Consider the following 5,328-nt stretch of genomic DNA (forward strand, 5'->3'; position numbering starts at 1 on the left):
GTAACCACTACACTACCAGAGCTTCTTATCATTAGCATTAGAAAGATGTAAATCTTAAACAATGAGATACCATCTTACCCCAGCATTCATAGAGACTGGTACCTTCAGACATAGCTGGTAGTACTGTAAAACATTACAACCACGTTGGAAAATGGCACGGTACGTTCTTGAAATTTTGAAACTAGAAATCCACATGATCCAGCATTTCCAATATTTGGTATATATCCTAGAGAAATCAGAGCCAAGGCACAAACAGATACATTTACACTTATGTTCATCACAGCACTATTCACAGTAGCACAAAGATGGAAGCAAATGAAAAAGCATCAAGGGAAGAATAGGTGAACTACGTATGGTCCACACACAATAGAATGTGGTGCAATTTTAAAGAATAACAATGAATCTGTGAGGCTCTTCGTAACATGGATAAGCCTGGAGGACAGCATGCTGAGTGAAATAAGTCAACCACAAATGGACAAGTATCTGTTAAGACCACTATTATAAAAAGTTAAAAGATTTTTACACAAAAGGAAACATTCTTTAATGGTTAGCAGGGGTGGGAGGGAAAAGGAAGGTAAATTACTAACTAGAGAGAAGAGAAAAATCTGTTGTCATAAATAAAAATAATACAACCAAAAGTCACTGCTCTGCCCCTAAGGGACCGGCATCATTTCTCTCCAAAGTAGATGAGGGCGAAAAAAAATATCTAGAATAAGAAATTCATTGAAACACAAAGCAAGGACTGAGGTACCAGGTTTCTTTTCAGAGTGATGAAAAAGCTCTGAAATTAAACAGAGGTGATAGTTATACAACTATTTAAATGTATGTTTTTATTGTTGGGTACCATCAAGTCAATTCCAATTCATAGGGATCCCATGTGACAAACTAGAACTGCCTTATAGACTTTTCTTGGCTGTAATTTTTTTTGGGGGACATTGTTAGAATTCTTTTTTTATTATATGTTGTGAATTGAGTGAAAGTTTGCAGACAAGATAATTAATATTACAGTCAACAAATCATACACTGTGCTCCATCTCAGTGACTGTAATCTCCATGCTACAAGAGTTAACCTGCCTCTTCCCCGTGGTTCCTACTTCTATTCCACCCTCCTCCCCATCCCTTCCCAGCTTTGTCCATAGGTAAATGTTGCCCTTTTGATTTTGAATGACTGACCATTCCATGGTGAGAATGCCTTGCTAGGGTTGTCCGCTGTATATGCCTGTCTATTGTTTGGCTGAAAATTGGGCCACAAGGGTGAGTTCCTTTCCAGATCTGAAGGGTGATCATAGTCTTCAGTTCCTCCAGTCTCTTTCTGACCAGTGTGCCTGGTCTTTTTGCTTTTTTTTTAACAAGTAATTTTGAGTTTTGTTCTACAATTTCTCCCACTCTATCCAGGACCTTCTAATGTGATCTTTACAGAAGCAGATCGCCAGGTCTTTTCTCTGCAGAGCCATTGGATGGGTTTGAACCACTAATCTTTTAGTTAGCAGCTGCATGCTTAACTGTTGGCACCACCAGGGCTCCTTGTATTTAAGGCCATTGACTTGTATACTTTAGTTGTTGTTAGGTGCCATTGAATCAGTACTGATTCATAGCAATCCTATGCACAACAGAACAAAACACTGCTGGATCCTGGTCCAATCTCACAATTGTTGCTACGTCTGAACTCATTGCTTCTGTCACTGTGCCAATCCATCTTGTTGGAGGTCTTCCTCTTTTTCTCTGACATTCTTTATGCATCCTTGTACACTTTATACTGGTTAAAATGGTAATTTTTATGTTATGTATAATTTACAAAATTTATCAAAGATGTCATAAAACTCATGTGAGAGACTGTTCACTATAGATTAGTAAGTAACCCTGTGTTTACCTTGCTTATTGTGTAATCAGCCAATGATTCATGTCTCAAAGGAACGCTGGTGATGCGGTCATTAAGCTTTTGGCTGCTAACCAAAAAGTCAGCAGTTCAGATCCATTTTATAAAAACTTTTTGTGGTGAATTGAGTGAAAGTTTACACAAGAGATCATCAGTCCCACATGCAGCAAATCATACATAGCAAACGAATCTGTCTGCTTCCATGAGGATTGGTGGTGGTTATGTGCCATGGAGTCGATTCCGACTCACAGCGACCCTGCACAGGGTTTCTGAGGCTGTAAATCTTTACAGGAGCAGAAAGCCTCATGTTTCTCCCACAGAACAGCTGGTAATTTTGAACTGCTGACTTTGAGGTTCGCAGCCTGATTCGTAACCACTACACTACCAGAACCCTGTTCCATGAGGATTACAGCCTAGGAAACCCTCCGGGGGAGTTCCACTAGTCTGTAGGGTTGCTGTGAGTCTGAATCCATTCAATGTCTGCTGGGGTTCTTATCGTGTCTCAGTGATGTTTTAGATTTTTTTAATGTTAAAAGTAAAATTGTATATTGTTCATGGTTTTAGAAATAGCTTTATTAGTTATTTCTAAATAAGTACAAATTATCTTTATAAAATATTTTCAATTGATATTGAATATATTAAAGATTTTTCTGCAGCCATTGATATGATTTCTTTATAATGTTTGAAATATTTTAAGAAATACATGATGTGATTATTCTTTTTAGACTCTAAGAAAGATAGCGGGTAAGAATGTAATGATTCCAAGTTCAACTCACCAAATAAAATAATTCTTAATGGGAATGTACCTAACAAAATGATCTCAACATATATACATCAAAAACTGATATGGTTGTTAAAATAAATATACAAGTCACATTCATAGGTGAAGATTTAATTTCATTGCTTCAGTGATTGATATAGCAGGCACAAAAAATTTTAGAACACTGATGTATAATTTCGAAAGAAGCAATTAGCTAATCAAATTTGTTGTTGTTGTTGTTAAGTGCCGTTGAGTCAGTTCCGACCCATAGCAACCCTGGACAGGGTTTCCGAGGCTGTAAATCCAAGGCAGAAAGCCTCATCTTTATCCCACGGAGCAGCTGGTAATTTCGAACTGCTGCCCTTGAGGTTCACAGTCCGATTCATAACCACTATGCTACCAGAGCTCCTTAATAAAACAAGGATATTATATCCTGACCTAGATTCCATGGCAGTCAATGAGATACTATGACAGATCACAGGAAAAGGTATATAATCATTAATCAATGGCTGCAGAAAAACCTTTAATATCTTCAATGTTAATTTATTATTCAAATTTAATAAAACCTTATCCAACCCGCTGTAGGAGGTTTTGTTGTTGTTGCGAAGTACCACAGAGTTGGGTTCCGACCCAGCTACCCTGTATAGAGTTTCTGAGGAGCAGCTGGTGAACTTGAACCGCCAGCCTCCCGATTCAAGCAGACTTTGCATTCCAGTGCATTACCAAAAACGCCACACCAGGTTGTTGCAGAAGTACAAAGGGAGAGGTGATTGCTGTTGAGATGGTATCCATGGAGTAGCTGACCACCCAGAAGCACAGATGCTCAAATTCCTGGAGCTGCATGGGAAGGGGAATGAAGCTCGCAAATTAAATCACCAGGAAGTCTTGGAAGAAGATAAAAGGCTTAAGTTACTGTGAATTGGGAAGCCAAGGAATCCCATTTGGATTGGGAGTTACAAGAAGAAGAAAAGAAAAAGGAATGTGCAGCCAAAGGAGAAGACTATGAGAAAGTGAAGTTGTTGGAGATCAGTGCAGAAGATGCAGAAAGATGGGAGAGGAAGAAGAAGAAGAAGAGGAAAAATCCTGACTTGGAATTTTCACATTATACTGCTGCCCAGTTACGTCAGTATCATCGATTGACCAAACAGATCAAACCTGATATGGAAACATATGAGAGACAGAGAAAAACATGGAGAAGACTTTCCCCAACATCCAACAGTCTTATCCATGGAACGCATGTGCCTTCCACAGAGGAACTTGATAGGATGGTGACAGGTCTGGAAAAACAAATTGAGAAACGAGACAAATATAGCCGGAGACATCCTTAAAATGATGATGCAGACATTGACTACATGAATGAGAGGAATGCTAAATTCAACAAGAAGGCAGAACGATTCTATGGGAAATACACAGCAGAGATTAAACAGAACTTGGAAAGAGGAACAGCTGTCTAATCTTCAGCAACTGTTTTTAGGCATTTGGAAATGGAATGGAACTTTCTGCTAACAAGTTGAAGTTTTCAAAATTCTTACAGTAAACCAAGCCTAATCTATGCCTTCCCACTCAGCATTTTAAAAAGAGATAGAGAGAAACACTGTTAACTGATGATAAATGGAGGGGATAATAATCAATGTAATGAAACAAGCTATATGATTGGTTGAATGTGAAGCTGATGATGTGCCCTGTAAACTTTCACTCAATCCAAAATAAAAACATTTAATAATAATAAAAAAAAAAGAGATAGAGCACTTGAGGACTTTAGACCCAGAGAGGGAGAGTGGCTGTGTACTGATGACCAGGGGGCAGGCTTATAGTGTATACCCTTTGGTTCATTGATGATGCAAGGAGGGGATTGTAACCATGGCAATGATATGATGTACGATAGGATGAATGTAAAACTAATGTTCTCCCATGTAAACTATCACATAATTCACAACAAAACATTTAAATAAATAAATGTTTTTTCTTAAACATACACTTCAATGTATATGTCCACATTTTTGACCTTGGATATATAGGATGTATTTCTTGTAGTGTACTTGTTTTGTAAAAATCTGCTTTGTATGAATTCTAATTACATTATTTTTCTATGTATTTTAAATGTATATGGCTTTAATCATTGAAGCATTATAGGTTAGAGATAACTTGAAATATGTATAATCATAGTCAGTCATTGTTACCTTTGCCTGAAATACTGAATTTGACAAAACCTAGAGTTGGACCAGGAACCATTTGGAGTTGTAGACTACAAACAGTGATGAGAAACCTGGCAGTGGCTCCTCATGAGCTGGGACACTCTGTCCATGGCGCTGATGACCACATTTAGGGAGAAGCAGAACTATCGTCCCATGGGTATTACCCATGTACAATTTCTTTTTAAACACAGGATGCCCATTGGAATGGAATCTCTGCTAAACATTTTTAACATCAAAAACAAACACTTGGTGTACATGTGCACATATACATAAAGACTTAAAATCAAAACAGAAATGCCACACCAGGACTCTGCTGTAAGAGGTAACTTTTTGGTTAAAAGTATCTAAGAGGAAAAAAACAAAAACTTGTAGCATATATCCAATAGCATTCTGTAGGAATGCATTGAGAGCTTTTACTTTGTAGTCAAAAGCAAGACAAGTATGCATACTATATCATTTTAACCAGGTGACTAAATTTGAAAATTTAAATGGGGGGG

At 37.7% G+C, this 5,328-nt stretch overlaps 1 protein-coding gene and 1 pseudogene across 1 annotated transcript in view; both read left to right on the plus strand.

The window, feature by feature from the left end:
* The window catches only part of CATSPERB (catsper channel auxiliary subunit beta), a 191,888-nt gene that overhangs the window by 98,291 nt on the left and 88,269 nt on the right, over nucleotides 1–5,328 (plus strand). The gene's annotated exons all lie outside the window — the stretch shown is intronic.
* On the plus strand, nucleotides 3,456–4,090 carry LOC102839279 (annotated as a pseudogene).

Source organism: Chrysochloris asiatica, unplaced genomic scaffold, assembly GCF_000296735.1.
Source record: "Chrysochloris asiatica unplaced genomic scaffold, ChrAsi1.0 scaffold00025, whole genome shotgun sequence".
Lineage (NCBI taxonomy): Eukaryota > Metazoa > Chordata > Mammalia > Afrosoricida > Chrysochloridae > Chrysochloris > Chrysochloris asiatica.